General features: G+C 37.7%; 1 protein-coding gene and 1 non-coding gene across 2 annotated transcripts in view; both read right to left on the bottom strand.

Annotated features, from left to right (window-relative positions):
* Nucleotides 1-3,261, bottom strand: part of LOC129765010 (protein FAM133-like) — a 364,726-nt gene extending 361,465 nt beyond the window's left edge. The window contains exon 1 of the mRNA XM_055764758.1: nucleotides 3,251-3,261. The gene's annotated coding sequence lies outside the window, so the exon portion shown is untranslated. The remainder of the gene's footprint in view (nucleotides 1-3,250) is intronic.
* Nucleotides 3,262-4,175: 914 nt separating this feature from the next.
* On the bottom strand, nucleotides 4,176-4,248 carry Trnak-cuu (transfer RNA lysine (anticodon CUU)). The gene has a single exon. It is a non-coding gene; the product is annotated as a tRNA-Lys (tRNA).
* Nucleotides 4,249-18,309: the final 14,061 nt, after the last annotated feature.

Here is an 18,309-nt window from a genome sequence, read left to right as displayed (position 1 = left end):
ATTGAAATTCGCCACCAGACGTCGATACTGTACCACTCTCATCGTCAATGTCCAATTACAGGTCAAAATCGCCTCCAATGCGACACTGAGTGGCGCATTAAATGTAAATAACTGTATCAGTTTTCCACAAATGTTTTGATTTTCCGAGGCATGCGAATCGTTGACCTTTCTAACAGTAGGAACAGTTAAAAATAAACTATTTTGTGTACTAATTGTATAATCTGGATTTGTTTAAGTTTACCTGTTCGTATAAGTTTTCGACGATATAGCGCCGTAAAAAGACCAGTTTCAAAAGGCAGCACAGAAACAACACATCCTGGGTACTAGTTCCGTTATTTTAACTTTAATGGTTCACCATCTCCTCTATCTCACGTATTATTGACTTTTTTTTTAAAAAAAAAAGTAGCAAAACACGTAATATTCGCAACAAAAAAAAACACTTGTTATGAATTGCTTTGCGATCGCTGCTTTCCGTCAAAGCTAAGATGTCATAGTTGAGAGTGTATAATTGGATCGTGTCCTTACACACTTCAAGTACAGATTACCTTGTCATAAACGTACCCAGAGGTGATTGTTTCTATACTTGAAGAATTGTATAGTTTTATATCGCACTAGCTGACCCGGCAAACTTCGTACCGCCCAAAGTTTATTTTTCGTTATCACATCCATGTTAATTATTAAGCGCACGTTCAGCGGTCCAATCGCAGAACTGTTCATTGTTGATCTTCTAATCTATCCTTTAAAATCTTTTTTTACTATAAAATTTCAGTACTTCTGCCAAAACTCGACATTATAATATCAGATTATTTCCAGACACAATTCTCGTGCAAGATTCTTCATCCTCTTGCAAATAACATGTTCGTTCCCCGAGTTTTGCTCTTATCAACACATTCGGCGATCCATTTTTATTTATATAGATAGAAGACGATATAGAAGTGCGTCTATATACCAAGTGTGATTCCATTTGTTTCATTAATTCTCGAGTTGTTCAGCACCCTCCCCCCTCTTTAGAGTGGGGAAAGAAGTTTCAAACCACCATAAAAACATTTATTTCTCCCTAAAGCTTCCATATGGCAAATTTGGTTCCATTAGCTTGAGGAGTATCTAACTACCATAGAATCATTTATTGCACCCTAAAACCACCACATGCCTAATTTCGTTTCATTTGCTTGATTGATTCTCGAGTAATGTAGAAATTTGTGTTTCATTTGTATGGCAGCCCCCCACCCCCTAAGAGACCCCTCTCAAATTATCATTAGAACCTTCCCCTACCCCAAAAACCCCTACATACCAATTTTCATGTCGATCGGTTTAGTAGTTTCCGAGTCCATAAGAATCCGACAGACAGACAGAAATCCATTTATATATATATACTAGCTGACCCGGCAAACTTCGTCCCGCCCAAAATTTGTTTTTTGTTATCAATATCTTCAAACATTCACGTTTTCTTACTAAGCGCAAGTTTATGAGTCCAATCGCAGAACTGTTCATTGATTGATCTTCTAATCGACCCCGTTGAATTTACCTTTTACTATAAAATTCCTAGTACTTCTACCAAAACTCATTATAATAATATCAGATTATTTTCAGACACATTTTTCGTTCAAGACTTTTCAACCACTTGCAAATAACATGTTTCTCCGTTATATGGAATAAATGTTTTATACAAAAATAAGATAGAATCAATACAGCCCTAAATCGGACAATTCATTCCTCGAGTTCTGCTCTTATCAACACATTTGGCGATCCTTTTTTTTTTGTATAGATGGAAGATGATATAGGAGTGCGTTTCATCACATTAAAATCCATTTCCAGTTTCGAACAAAGATCAATTTTGCTAGCGCAAACATCAAATGGACTAACAACACTTATCACTATGTAATTTTCCGAATTTTCCCTTTTTCCTTCAGAGTTTTCCGAAAATTTTCAATTGTCATGTTTGGCTGGAATATTTTTGATTGAAATATGTGTAATATTTTTATGGGACCCCCTCTCCATTCCAGAGGAGGGAAGGGTGTCATACCATTATAGAAACATTTCTCATACCCAAAAACCCTCACATCCCAAATTGTGCTTGATTAGCTTTCGAGTTGTGCAGAAATTTGTGTTTCATTTGTATAACCCCCACCCTTAGAGGGCGGGAGGAGTGTCTGACCACCATAGAAATATTTATTGCATTCTAAAACCTTCACATGCCAAATTTGGTTTTATTTGCTTGATTATTTCTCGAGAACTGTAGAAATTTGTGTTTAGAGTAATGCGGGGCAAAGGTGTTTTCAACAATTTTTTTAACGGAACCCACAAGAAGAAAATTGATTTGAAGAAATGCACTCCAGAAATGCTCAAATGGCCCGACAAAGGCTTCGGGAGGGAGTCTCGAAGTGTCGGATTGCGGCAGACCTCGGTATTTCTGAATCAACTCTGAGGAAGAGGCTCATATCAGAACATGATTTATGATTTGAATCTTCTTTTATTGACATTTCTACTTCTGCTGGAATGTGTCAGCGGGCACCTAGGGCGGTTCAGATAGGTATTTACGAGTGAGCAGTCTTAGGATCTGCTGAGATTTCTATGGTATGACTCTCAAAGATTTACGGCGCATGGCGTTCGATTTTTCGGAAAATTTTCCAGCATGAATTCAACAAAGTTGCGAAGCTATCAGGAATAGATTGGGCTTCTAGCTTCATGTGGAACCACCGTCTGTCTCTTCGAACCCCACAACAGCGCAACGAAGCAACAGCGCTCCAAGGCAAAGCGTCGGAATCCTAAGAACCGAAATCCAAGATGAGGAATAAAAATAAACAATTGCTTAAATATAATTCAAAATGAATTTGAAATGATTTTTTTTTATTTTCACCATGCAATCAATTGAATAACGGTTATGCTTCGTTTATGTTTATGTTTTCACAATGAACTTCATATCAATATTGTTTTTTTTTCAACAATGAGTTTCAAATAAATCAAGTGAAGGTAACTATGTATTTATAAATTTGATCTATATAAATAAAAATGATTTGGTGTCCGTTCCTCACGATTAAACTCAAGAAAGGAGCAACGGATTTGAACAGTCAGTATCAGGATCGATGCGTCTTAGTCTGCATCAGGTTTATATGTCAAAAAAGAAATTATATACCGCGAGTATAGATTACGTACATAAAAATAATTTCTGTGGGAACTTGAGTGTTCGAAATGATTTATATCAACATATCAATTGTGGGTGGGACGAAGTTCGCTGAGTCAGCTAGTTTGTTAATGAAAACGAATTCTGTTTCAATTGTTGGACATTTTCGGATATCTTATATTGTCAGTCTCCTTCCTCCCAAAAATTTCCACGTGGTATGTACAACTATAACACCCACTCTTCTCCACCCATAAAAAAACACAGAACATCCCCCTCCTGCCTACTGGACGGTGCCTACACTCTCTAGTAATGATGCTTCTCCCGCTTCTGATGATAAAGCATTTATTTTTGGTATAAGTTATCTCAGAAGTTCAATTCAATAAGTGCGCATCTTTGCCCCCACACTATGGGGCAAAGGTGCGCTTTTGTCTTTTTGTATTAAAATAGGTATTTGTCCAATTACAAACACAACTCAATAAATGCTTGTACTACGTTTCGAAGGAAATATATAAAGTTACAATTTGGTAAGCAAACGGAATTTTATTTGCTCTTATTCCAAGAGTTATTGGACGACAACAGTTAGGTGTGCACCTTTGTCCCGCATTACTCTAATTTGTATCGCAGCCCCCCTTAGAGAGGGGGAGGGGTCTCAAACTATCACGAAAACCTTCTCCGAGTCCAAAATCCCCTACATACCAATATTCATATTGATCGGTTCAATAGTTTCCGAGTCCATAAGAATCAGACAGAAAAAGACAGACAGAAATCCATTGTTATATATACAGATTGACGGTGGGCCAGATCAGCTAATTGTAAACTATTAGTATATTGTATCACTACACCAAACATGTAGCTTTATACAGGCTCCATTCTATTATTTTCACTAATATCAAAATATCATCTTTTTGGAGATGCGGGGCATCGATCCCCGTACCTCTCACATGCTAAGCGAGCGCTCTACCATCTGAGCTACATACCCATGTCTCTTGATTATGGTGTCAAGGCGAAGATGTAAAGCTCAAATGTACAATAATTTGAAATGACTAAAAATATACGCCCAACGTGGGGCTCGAACCCACGACCCTGAGATTAAGAGTCTCATGCTCTACCGACTGAGCTAGCCGGGCGCTTGTAGAGGAATTTGCGGACGCACCTCGCTATACCAGATTAGGTTTGTTAACTCTACCAATAATTTACTATTTTTTCAAATTCGTTTTTTGACATTGTTTATGGTAAGGAAGCGTCCTTAATCCTCTACAATATACTATGTTTGGAGTGAATGCAACACTGGGAAGCATTTAAAATTCGTTTGAATTAACATTCCGTCAAAAACACTTTATGTGATTAGGGATGTCCCTTTGTACATTATTTCGGACCATTAAGATCCAGAAACATTCAAAATCCGCATATTCTTTTTTTTTCCAAAACTTTCGGAATCCACATTGCCCGTTGATGATTGCGGCAGATTTCCACAGTCCGTTGATATCCACGCTTCTCCTTCGGCACCCGGCATGTTACAAGCACAAGCAGCATTAATAAACCCACCCACAAGGCACGCGTACGACACACCAAAGGAAAGATAAATCTTATTAAAGCAAAAGGTATTCCAGGATTGTTAGCACTTTGGTTCCAGTTTAGACTGTGTCTTTCAGCACGGGACCCGAAAACTAAACAGCCGAAGTGGCAAACGGGTATGGCACATTTTCCTCTTGATTCTTGCTGGGAAGCAGTTCTGAAACCATCTAGATTTGCACTGTGAATCCCATCCCTGTTTCGTGGTCTTATACTAGTCATCATCGTATCATGCATCATTTAGCATTATGGTTGGGTTTTCCTCACCTCGCCGAGGCAGAACCTGACGGTCACACTTTCCACACTTTTGCCAAATGAGCCAAACTACCGCTTCTCCCAGTTGAGAAATTCTTCAGCATCCGGAGGAGGTGATAAGGAAAACACTAGTTTCCCTACCTAACCTCACCATCACATTCCAAAGAATGGACAGCCAGGATTGGGTTAATTATGTTCGTCATCCCATATACTGCTGCTGTCGTCTCATGCTCAGCACTTGTGTTCATGCCTAATTTTATGCTAACTACCGTCACAAATTTTCTCGGCATTCTCGTTGACTGGGAGTGGAATCAATTAAATGACAATTAATGCCCTCGCTCTAGAAAAGGGTCCAGAGGATAGCTCGTGTGGCGTTATTTTAAATTGTTTCGCACAGCCGGGGGTTACTAGTCGTTTGCTAGACGATGGTTTATGGCCAATTGAGGGTGATTTATTGACAGTTAGGGATTAGCCATATGATCCATGCATATTTCAACGTATGGTCAGACATTTTTTGTATTTCAATGGGATGAATTAATAACTTCGGTTGTCTCCTTATCATAATAAGCGTTTCAGTTTGTTTCTTTCCGAAGTTTTATGATGTGTATAGTTTATCAATTTACCGGTTTTTTTTCTTTCTCGTATGTTAGTTAATATGAGGTCAAGTGTTTATTACTTAAAATGGTCTTGTGAATTTAGTTGTATGTAAAGATACCAATCAAGTCGATGACTGCATCACTAGAAGCAAAATTTATTCAGTATTGTTATTCATAAACAACAGGACAATAAAGTTCCACTTAATACCAATAATATCAAAACCACTTCTGGATTTCACTGTGGGTGAAAACAGCTGAGGAAAATTTCGGTAGTCTCAAAGTATGAAGTTATCCCCTTGTACAAAATTTCATTACTCTGTATCTTTGTATCCTTGATTTATGATCAGACAGAAGCCCATGTTGTCAAAAAAAACTATGGGAAGGGCCGAGCTTCACTCTCCAAAACACAACAAGAATTGAAGAAGGGAGAAGGCCAAGCAACAAAGTTTGGGAGTGAACAACACGCCGACACAATAGCTGCATGTTGATCACAAGAATAAAATAGATGGCGTCAATTATCCCTATAGAATACAAATTGAAAAAAAAATACTTTGAGATTAAATCATAGGGAAAAAGAAAATGTTCAAGATGTTTAAAGTAGTATTTTTCTTCGAATTTCATTTGATGTAAAATTCAATACCACCCAAGTAACCATTATGCATTAGCATATACAGTAAAGCAATTTATATTTACATCTCAACTACTTACTGCAATGAATTAGCATTTGCTTGATGTAAATCAGCTTATGCAATACTATTCAATATTTTTTCAAAGCATTGCTTGAATTTCTCGAAAATCGTAACAGAAACTCTTTGAATTCAACAATTAAAGCCCGAACAGAATAAATCAATCCCTTCCTCAAATTTGTGAATAAATGATTATAACCCTCATCAAAGTTCAACTAAAGCACATTTGAAGTTGAACTTTGATTTTCTTCCTTACACAATCGTACCTTGGTCGATGCGGCAAATATCTTAAACGGTATAACGAACTGTTTTACGCCGTGAGATATACTATTTGCGCATCATACGGTGTGACGCCTATATGCAATATGATGTAAACTAGTCGAAAAACACATTTCAATGATTGGTTTCCTAGCAGGGATGCCAGATTTTCTCTCGTCTATATCCGTCCAAAACTCATATTTCATGTAGGGAAATGAAGTTGGTTTGTCCGATTTTGGGTGTTTTTACGCGACTAGTAAATGCAAAACGATTTTTCTTTATGAAAATCACATGTAATCAAGACGAGTTTTGGTTTGTTGAGAAGCCCAAGTCTCTAGTTGTTAATAATACCATAAAGCGTACACATTATCCAATATTTTTAATTATTTTTAACGATTTTCTTTAAAGAGAAATTATGATCCGGTTTGGTGCTGTTTGAAAAATCATCGTGTTTAGAGGAAGATATTCGGATTCTCAAGTAGATGTTGCATTTCTCATTGTTCTGAGTTTACTGCATTTTAAAGAAGAACAGCATTCAACACAGAGAAACTTTATTTATGCTACGCGCCAAGGACCTCATAAACAAACTGTAGCGCGCCAAGCGATAAGACCAGTTACATTTTTCGTTGTTTCAGTTGTTTTGATCAGTAAATCTGGAAAATGCCGAAGGGGAAAGCGTTCACGGAGAGAGAGAAGAAAGACAAATCGATGCATTTCACCAAGAGAATGTTGGTACTACTCTGATACCAACATCATTTGGCGAATTCTTAAGGATACGGTAACAAGAAGAGAGCTCCACGCAAATCGAAGGTCTCTGATCGGGATAAGCGTGAAATAGCTAGAACAGCTTCGAATCGCTTCGAAATAGCTTCAAAAAATCCTCACATAAAGAGGGTTTCAAATGTTAAAGCTCCTCATCTTACACCATCTCACATCGGAAGACGTCTGAGTTTTGTTCGGCTCACATGAACCGACAATGGGATAAGGTATGTTATAACAAAAAATGTTTCCGAAAGAATACATTTTGCTATATACTATAACGAAAAGTTCTTCAACGTATAGGTTATCTTCACTGATGAGAAAAAAAAACAATTTGGATGTTCCTGATGGTTTCAGCGGGTACTGGCGTGATTTATGGAAGGAGGAACAGTATTTTTCAACCAGGAATTTTGGTGGAGGCTCGTGCATGGTTTGAGCGGAATTTTGTGCAACCGGAAAGCTCAAGATAGCTTCCACATGATTCAAGGATTATATACATGTTCTGGAATCCTACCGGTTTTTGCGTAGATAACGTCTCAAAAAATTAACATTCCAGCAAAATAATTCCTCTATTCATACCAACAAGGAACCTAAGCAATGGATTAAGGACCAACAACTTTTTTTTTAATGGCCGGCTCGCTCTCCAGACTCGAATCCCGTTGAAAATCTTAGGGGGATCCTTGTACGCAGAATTTACACTGAGGGAAAGAGGTACACCACTATTGAATAGCTCAAGATCGCAATTTTGGAAAAATGGAAAAATATCGAGAAATCCGCTCAGAAAAAAATTGTAAATAGTATGCCAACACGAATTTTCCATGTTATTAGCCCAAAATGGCAAGGTTGCCAATTATTGACATGTAAATCAGGCAATAGTTTTGAATTTTTCATTGATAATACATATGAATTTAGAAATGGTCTTATAGAAACTGGACAGCTGAAATTATCATATTTAAACATAATAAATAAACAAACAACTTTTTTGAAAGAAATTGATGTAAATATACTTCATTCTAAGCATTCAACAATGTAGGAATGTATCTTGGTGAAACTCTAACTGTAACGAAATAGAATCAGGGTGGTCTTATAGAAGTAGGACAGAGTGTATTTGTAAGTATTATAATGCAGAAGAGGCTTGAATACGTACCGAATAATCATCTGGTGGTTGATTAAAAGTTAGCTCAAATGAGGGTCGTATTGATACCAATAGGAGGTGGACTTGATAATATCTATATACTCGTATATAAAAATGGATTTCTGTCTGTCTTTCTGATTCTTATGGGCTCGGAAATTACTGAACCGATCGACGTTAAAAATTGTATGTAAGGTTTTTTTGGGGGAAAATGAATGGTAAAATTCGAAAAATTCAATTCGCATATGTTCTATAATTACATATTGACAAGCGTTGTTAGTCCATTTGATGTTTGCGCTAACGAAATTGATCTTCGTTCGAAAGTGTAAATGAATTTTAATGTGATAAAACGCACTCCTATATCTTCTATCTATATAAATAAAAATGGATCGCCGAATGTGTTGATAAGAGCAAAACTCGTGAAAGGAATTGTCCGATTTAGGGATGTCTTTATTCTGTCTGAAAATCTATATACAGGTCAGATTCGATTATTCGGAGACTCGATTATCCGGAGAATCGATTATCCGGGATTCGATTATCCGGAATTTTAGACTCGATTATCCGGAGTATGTTGTTTTTTTGATTTTCGGAAATTTTGAATAATTTGTATAATAATTCCATATTGAATAGCTAATATGGGTATCAAATGAAAGGGCTTAACTAGTAGAATGCAGTTATTTATGAAAAATGCAAATCCAAAATGGCAGCCACTACAAAATGGCGGATTTCATATTTTCTCAGAACCTCATCAATATGGGTATCATATGAAAGGGCTTGACTAGTAAAATACAGTTATTTATGAAAAAGGTGAATCCAAGTGTGAATCCCATCAATATTGGTATCAAATGAAATGATTTGACTGATAGAATAAAGTGCATCATCAAAATATTCCGGAGAAAGTTAGGTAAGAAATTATAATAAATAAAAATTTAATGGTTTTAATGTAGAGAAGAATACTGATGATACAGATAATTTACTGAAAACTGGAAAATAAAATAAGTAAAAAAACTTTTTAAGTTAAACGGTTAATGTACTAAAAGCTAGAAAATAATTAAACAAGTAACAGTTAGTAGTTATCACATCCGTTCGTTCATTAATTTAGGACAATGATGAGACTAAAATAAATTTGTGGGGTATATGATGAAAAAACTAACTGTGGATAATGAAAATCCAACGTTTATTTTTTACCTAATTTTCGTCGGAATATTTTCATGATGTACTGTATTTTATTAGTCAAATCATTTCATTTGATACCGATATTGAGGGATTGCAAAAAATACATAGTCGATCATTTAGCGGCGGCGACCTTTTTGAATTTATGTTGTTTATTATATTTTGTGTTCTCCAAGTCAAGTCATTCAGCCATTTTTTAGCGACGACCAAATTGAATTTTTCACGATCATGGAATACGTAATTTTATAATGACAGTAGAATTAAAGGTGTCTTCCAAATTTCAGATCAATTAGTCAACAGGAACGGGTTCAATTTTCTATTAATGGTTGTTCCACAAAAATTTAAATGGTTTACAAACATTAAAACATACATACAAAGAGTTCAAGCTCGATGAAACCATTTAAAAATTTATTAATTGTTTGAAAACTGCGGCCATCTTGGAGTTGGATTTTTCATGATCTGCTATGTTCTACTAGTCGAGAACTTTCTTTTGATACCAATATTGATGAGTTTTTGAAAAAAATATATATGGCGCAATTTTGTGGTGGTGGTCATTTTGGATTTGCATTTTTCACAAATAACTGTGTTCTACTAGTCAAGCCCTTTCATTTGATATCCACATTGAAGCGGTTCTGAGAAAATATGTAATCCGCCATTTTGTAGTGGTCACCATCTTTGATTTACATTTTCCATAAATAATTGTGTTCTACTGGTCAAGCCCTGTCAATCGATACCCATATTGATGGGGTTTTGGGAAAAAATATACATAATCCGCCATTTTGTAGTGGCCGCCTTCTTGGATTTTCAAGATCATGGAAAACGCCGCTTTATAATGACACCAGAGATAAAGATCTGTTCCAAATTTCAGATCAATCGGTCAACAGGAAGGGGGTTTAATATCTATTAATGTGGTACCGCGCTACATACAAAGTTACAAAGTTACAAAGTCACAAACATACAAGCGGGTCAACCTAGATAAACCCGTTTAATAAATAAGTGCAAATCATAATTATATTAAGTTTACCGAGAGTAAATTCGTTTTTTTTTCATGACTCGATTATCCGGAGGATTCGATTATCACTGTGAAATGGACAGTCATATCTATAATCACATCCAATGTATGATGGAAAGTGAAGGGAAGAAGGGATTGAACTCTCTTTTATATTGCTTTCCCTTTTCGTTCTATTTCAGTCCAGTAACTGAAATACAGACACTGAGAGAGAGTGAAATTATTCCTCTCGCGAGCGATAAACTTCTACGCTTCGTATATTATGAACCTGTCCATATCCCCCCCACTACATGTCCATTATACCCGCACCGATAAAAATGTTGTACTTTTCGGCATGTTTTAATTTCAGTGAAAAACATGGAAAAACACATTTTTATAAAACATTTGTCTAGTTATTTCGAAACCCAGTATATTGAACTGTAAGAAACTGCTTTTAAATTTTGAAAACATGAGTTTCCAAAGATACAATTGAAGTTTTCCTTAACATGTCCGTCTCACCCCCATCTCCCCTATATTTAATACCGATTAGTTTGGTCCTATGCCAAAAAATAGTTTTTTTTTGTTTTTTTTTCTCCAATTTAGCTTCAAAAAATACACATAACCAGAAACTTCCACTCTCATCTCATATTGTTAATTGCGATATTAGTACTTTTGTATAAACAATATCAAATAATTGATCCGCCGTTCGATTGTCAAACACAGCGAATTTATTTATGTTGTTAAATGATAGATAGCGCCACGTCCGCTTCATCGATCTTTCACCCACACATGAGCAAGTAACCTCCATTCGCCTAAAGCTAGGCGCACAGCCGGTTAGCTAAAAGTCTTTTCGAATTAGCACAATGAATTATTAAAATTATTCTTATCACACATGCTCGGATTGCAAAATGACAATCACGCTATTGTCGTCAATCCTGATAAAACTTCGGTTGAAGAGCACGTTTGTAGATCCAATGCGCATATTGTTAAAAACATTACTGGAAGCATGGTAGGTGACTGTGCAGCGTCGCGCGAAGAAGTGTGATTCGAAGAAAAAACAATTATCTGGAATGCATCGTTGACACACACACATACGGCGCCCTGCACTGTCTTCTTCAATGGTACTAACGCTCCTAATGTTCCTAACGTCCGCCATCTCAAGGTAGTACAGGGTCTTACAGATTAGAAATAACTCGGATTTTCAACTGCATCGAAGTCGTAATGTTAGGACGCGTCCACATTACGCCAATCGGCCTTGGCCGCCCGGTAAAGCCGACTAAATGTGGACGTACCGCCCGGGCTTGCCGACGTGCCGAAAACCGACTAGAATCAAACCGAACCCAACCCGAAACAAGTGGGTCCGGTTCGAGAAAGTTGAACCAAAAAAAACGAAGTAAATTAGCGTTGACGACATTGTGCTTCGTGTGTTCGTGACGACTTCGTGCATCGGATGGGACTTCGGCTTCGTGCACCCGATGGGGCGTCCACATTACATAACGAACCGAATATGCCGCCTGGTACAGACCGATCGGCATGATTCGGCATGATGTGGACGCGCCTTTAGAGTTGAGCATGAAGAATTTTGTTCACCGTTTGAAATGCGTTATCGAAAAAGGGATGGTCACATAGAAAATGTCCTAAAATAAGTTATATGGTTTTTAAAAAATTAAAATCGGTTCACTTATATAGAAGTTATTAAAATTTATTGCGTGGGCGTTTAATCTGAAAGACCCTGTAAAACTTGCGTCATTTTTGTTGCTACTTAGTTGAAATGTAAAGGGGAAGTGGGGGCATAGTGGTCACCCTAAGGAATATGTCCATTTCCAGCGTCCACATACCGCTACAATTCCCGTTTCTCTTAGAATATCATAGTTCAACTCATTGTTGTTCAACATAGCATAAGGCTTTTACTATAAAAACAGAAAGTGGGTTATATCTATGGTATAACCGCAATGGTGACGTAGGACTATCGTTGATTCAGTGATCCTTTGTTTGAAGTTGAATCTGAATCCATTCTGAATGAATGAATAAGTTAATATTTGGGGGACTTCGAACACGAGAGCGTTACGTTGGAGGTACAAGGTTTTATGCATCCAATATTGGATACGAAAATATTTTACTGAGGGGGAAGAATAATCTTCAGAAGCTATCCTGTTAATTGCGATTGATTGAAAAATCACAAAACCAAATGTATTTGGTCACAGTGTTACATGGATAGAAAACATCAAAATAAACTCTTTCACATGAATGTAATTTTAAATTCCCAGAGGAACTGGCAGATTATTTTCCGGATCTTTCTCGATGCTGAATGGCATCCAAACGGAAAAAAATCCGTGCGTGTATGTGTGTGTGTAGCGGCTACTTCGATGGTCACCTTCTCTTCTCCTGAAGGATCGGCTTCTCTGTGCTCCCTCACAGTTTCAAACAAACTGCTTGCGTTTCAGGGCAGATCTCGATCCTTTGCCGTCCAGCATCCTCAGCAACGATGTTGTCTTGTCGATGTCCTCACGAAAAATGAATGTGTCTCACCACCAGAATATCGCTTAAGTATGCTTTTTGTGCGTGATTGAATCGAGAGAAGGCGTGGTTTACGATGGCAATTTGGAAGCAAACTAGAGGGGAATGAACTCCCTGAGCTCGGAACTTTCGGCTACTGAGCAATAATCGATTGCGGGCGCATACAATATTGGATACGGAAATATCCTACTGATGGGGAAGAATAATCTTCAGAAGCTATCCTGTTAATTGCGATTGATTGAAAAATCACAAAACCAAATGTATTTGGTCACAGTGTTACATGGATAGAAAACATTCAAATAAACTCTTTCACATGAATGTATTTTTAAATTCCCAGAGGAACTGGCAGATTATTTTCAGTAACGATTAGATATTTCCACATTTTCCTCGATACTGGAAGCCCACCAGTGGTTAATGCTAACTCGATAACCATCTGTTAATAGCACTTGATTGAAACATATTTGGTCACAGTGTTACATGGATAGAAAACATTCAAATAAACTCTTTCACATGAATGTATTTTTAAATTCCCAGAGGAACTGGCAGATTATTTTCCGGATCTTTCTCGATGCTGAATGGCATCCAAACGGAAAGAATTCCGCGCGTGTATGTGTGTGTGTGTGTGTAGCGGCTGCTTCGAGATCTTCCCGGTGAACCGTTTGTGGCATCACTCTCCTCCTGATGGATTCATGTCTGGCCTAAGGTGCACAAACAGGCTCTTGGTGACACCGTTCATCCGCGCTTTCATGATAAACGAAGAGCTTCACCACAACAGCGACAACATGCTCCAATCGCTGTTCAATTATAACTGAGTGGATTTCCGAGCGGCGCTCGCTTATATACCGATTGGTGATTTCAATAGCCTGTTTTGAAAGCAATTTTAAGACTATTGAAACAAGTTTTTGGATCAAAAAGTAACAAGTATAGAACGCGTAGACATTTTATCTTTCGAATGAAGTGTTTATCATACCATTTCGTTCAGTTGTTTAGGAGCTATTAACGCTCAAAATCTCGGTCTCCGGCGTAACACTTTCGTTTTCGAAACTTTGATTTTACACCCCGGTATAGAAATGAAAGACGTAGTCCTACGTCAAAATTCAAAATAGTACATTTTTCATTATTAGAAAAAAGGTGAAAAATGGATCTTTTTTTTTCTTGGAGGTAAAGTGGTCACCTAGTGGGGGCGAAGTGGTCACTCGCACATATCAAGCTAAATGTGATAGATTTATGCGTTTTTTTCCATCAAATTTATTCAAATCATATTCGATATAGTAGGTACATGTATGAAATAAGCTTGGTATATTCACCTAGAGTCTAAATTTAAATTTTCTGATGCATACAAAAACGTTGTAAGAAACACATAATGTTCCGCAAAATGAAGCTTGGTTTAATTGGAGTGGCATATTTTTCCAGGGTCAAAGCCACAAAAAGAACCTCTTCAAGAGCAGAATGTAATGAGATATACTAGCTTTAGTGAAACGAACATTGTAAGTCGTTATGTACCTATGACCACTTTGCCCCCAAATATCAAAGTAATTTCTATGTTAATTAATCGCTGAGATTGAACAAAATATGTGTTCACCTCTCCTAGAATATGTGAGCAGTTGTCTAAACTGACAAATCGTCCAATATATCAGATTGAATAAACTGAATTTCACGAGAACTACGCTCGAATGGCTATCGTGAGAGCAACTTCTGTTTTTATTTATATTTTGACATGTGACAGTACTACTGAAGTACAGGGTGACTCAAAAGTTATTAAATTCTTCAAACATAAGGTGAATATCAATACGCTGTCAATAGTCAATAGTTATACTAGCAAACAAGCAGGTGGCCACTTTGCCCCCCATGACCAATTTGCCCCCACTACCCCTATGCCAAGTAACACGCTTTGAGTGTATTCTAAGTGACAAGCTCTACAATACTTGTGACCACAGTATAAGTCAGAAGAAATTTCTTTGACGAAAAATTTCCTGGTCGCTCTGAAGGGACAACACGGATATTGCATGAACATTGGAGAACGAAATCTCGCCATAATTTATTTATTTATTTATTTATTTGTCACTGTCTCGAATTGTTTATAATTCCATAGTCTGAATCCTTATATTAAATTCTTAATTCTATTTTTAAAGACTGCTTTCGACACGTTAAAATCGAACACGGCACAAGCACTATTGAATTCACGGAAACAATTCTCTAAGGGGTTATGGAATCCGTAAGAAGTCCTATGGCGATTGATAAACAACAAATCTCGCTCACATAGTTGTCGAATTGGTACATAGAGTGATACATTATATAATAAGGATGGACAGTCAAAATTTACATTTAACAGATCAAAGATCATCATTCATTAAGAACATCATTACTCATTTTGAATTAATATTTTTGAACATGTGGTTGGAGGGGACGAAACATATAGGAGCGTGCGATCGATCGATTTTATTGGTGTCGTATAATGATTCGACGCGGCCAGCACAACTTTATTCTACGATTTCTTGAGCTGTGCCAACAATCCAAGGTCGACATATACGCGAAAATAGAAAGCGAACGACTGCGATTCCTTCGACACAATCAGCAGAAGTGGTTTGAGATAGAATACATTGACTTGCGAGATGCTATCATGAGCATCACCGACACAGCCTTTGCTGTTGCCAGGCCAAAACGTATAGATTGTCACGTGTGAACAAGAATATAAAGTATGTAATGAGCTCCATTAAAATATTCCTTGTACTCCATCCAACATAGTGCTGGATGTTTTTTAGTTGAACGGCGTAATTTCGTGCGTATTCCATGATTGTGAAGCAAAAAAAAAGTAATGAATGTTCGATGGAAATAAACACGCTTTCGAAGCAACAATCATAAATAGAAATAGGCTCTACCGTATCAAATGTGTGTTCCGTGTAACAGAGTAATACATGTAACAGAGTTACGGTCAAGAAAGTAATATTGAATAAAAATTGTATAAAGGGTGTGTCACATCAAATTGCATCACGGAAAAAACGCTGTAGAAATTTAATTTTTAGGAATTATATCTTCAGCTTTCGCTTATAATCAGATAAGAGTGTATAGATCACGTTGGTCATGCTTCACTGTCAATTTTTCGTAAATTTGTAAAAATGTCGTCGAATGAAAAAGAGCGTCGTGAATTAAACCTGTGCTCATTTCTCATTTCGAGAATCCGGAGTTGTCACATCGGGACATCGGTTAGATGCTGGGAATCGTCCAATCCACGGTCAGCAGAGTACTAAAACGATACTTCGAGAACCTAACCATCGACCGGAAGGTGAAGAACGGCAAAAATGGATGCTCCGTCAGTGAAAAAGATCACAAGCGCGTAGTTAAGCAGTTTAGACGTGATCCGAGAAGTTCGGTCCGGGATGTCGCCAATAAGCTGAATTTGTCAAGTTCATTCGTCCAGCGGACCAAGCAGCGGGAGGGCCTGCGTACATAAAAGGTTCAGAAGGCTCCTAACCGCGACGAAAGGCAAAACATGGTGGGGAAGACGCGAGCCCGGAAGCTGTACACTGAAATGCTGACGAAGCCGCATTGCCTGGTAATGGACGACGAAACCTACGTCAAAGCGGACTTTCGTCAGCTGCCGGGCCTGTTGTTCTTCTCCGCAGAGGACAAATTCAGCGTTCCGGAGGAGATTCGCAAGCAGAAACTATCCAAGTTTGCCAAAAAGTACATGGTGTGGCAAGCGATCTGCTCTTGCGGAAAGCGGAGCGCCCCTTCGTGATGACCGGCACGGGAAACGGGCAGGTTTACCTTAAGGAGTGCCTACAGAAGCGCTTACTACCACTATTGAAGCAGCACGAGGGCCCGACCATCTTCTGGCCGGATCTCGCTTCGTGCCACTATTCAAAGGACGTGTTGGAGTGGTACGAAGCCAACGGAGTCAACTTCATGCCAAAGGAAATGAACCCGCCCAACGCGCCGGAGCTTCGCCCAATAGAAAAATATTGGGCGATTATGAAGCAGGCCCTCCGGAAGAACCCAAAAGTTGTCAAATCGGAGGCGGACTTCAAGAGAAAATGGATTTCTGTTCAAAAAAAACTACAACCTGACGTTGTACAGAACCTTATGGACGGGGTAAAGAGGAAGGTGCGAGCATACGGGCTTGGGCTCGAAGTATGAATGAAAAGAAAATGCCAAAAGTTGTTTAATAGTTTTTATTTTACTGTCTAAAATTTTCAAAAGGATCGGTCTACTGGGCGAATTTCTACAGCGTTTTTTCCGTGATGCAATTTGATGTGACACACCCTTTATGATAATGATTTTATATCATGGATTAAGTTTTGGTGGAAATGCAAGAAGATTCAAAGAAAAATAATTTAGTTAAAGCCGGACTATGTCTTCTAAGTATTCAAACAACATCGAGTGATAATTTTCATTCAAATTTTAACAATCTATAATTACTTTCAGGTCTGTTAATGTGATAGAAAGTAAATTGTTCCACAAAAACGGATGAATTATTTTGACGATCATTTTTCGCCGGGGCAAAACACATTTCATGGCACGATTGAATTTAAGTCGAACGGATTTCATAATGCAACAGCCGATTTTTGGTAGAAGTAGAAGTACTAGGAATTTTATAGTGAATGGCACTTTTAAAGGGTAGATTAGAAGATCAATCAATGAACAGTTCTGCGATTGGACCCATGAACGTGCGCTTAGTTAGAAAACGTGGATGTGATAACGAAAAATAAATTTTGAGTGGGACGAAGTTTGCCGGGTCTGCTAGTAAGAGATAAGGATTGTTCATATTTTATCATTCTGTGAGAGTTGCACAATGTAACAGCAACAGCTGTTCTATTTTTGGGTAAGTGTTCAATAACCAGATAGCACAACTCTGTACCAGCACTGTTATTATCCCCTTTGTCCCAAAATTAACTCAGATTATTCAATACCAACCAGCGTCTATGGAACATGTCACGTCTAGACACATTAAGCGCAATTGTCTTAATGTCATTTTTCGTGCTTTCTTCGTCAAGCTAATTAGACTTTTGCTTTCTTTTAGACTTCGTCTAATTTTTCGTACCTAATGGAGAACATCTTCAGCCAATGGCTTTCGGCGGAATTTCATGCCTCTTTTCCACACGCTAATATTGTATAGCATAGCAACAAAATGCAATTCATATACGAGTCCTCAGAGCAATGGTTTAGACGGGAGTTTCTGCTCTAACTTAATTCCGAATATAGTTGAAAATTCTACACTATGAATAGAAAAATTAGGCGGTTAAATAGATTAA

This window comes from Toxorhynchites rutilus, chromosome 2 (genome assembly GCF_029784135.1).
Source record: "Toxorhynchites rutilus septentrionalis strain SRP chromosome 2, ASM2978413v1, whole genome shotgun sequence".
Taxonomy (NCBI): Eukaryota; Metazoa; Arthropoda; class Insecta; order Diptera; family Culicidae; genus Toxorhynchites; species Toxorhynchites rutilus.
Note: the sequence above shows the minus strand (reverse complement) of the source record. Positions and strands in the feature narration are given on the sequence as shown.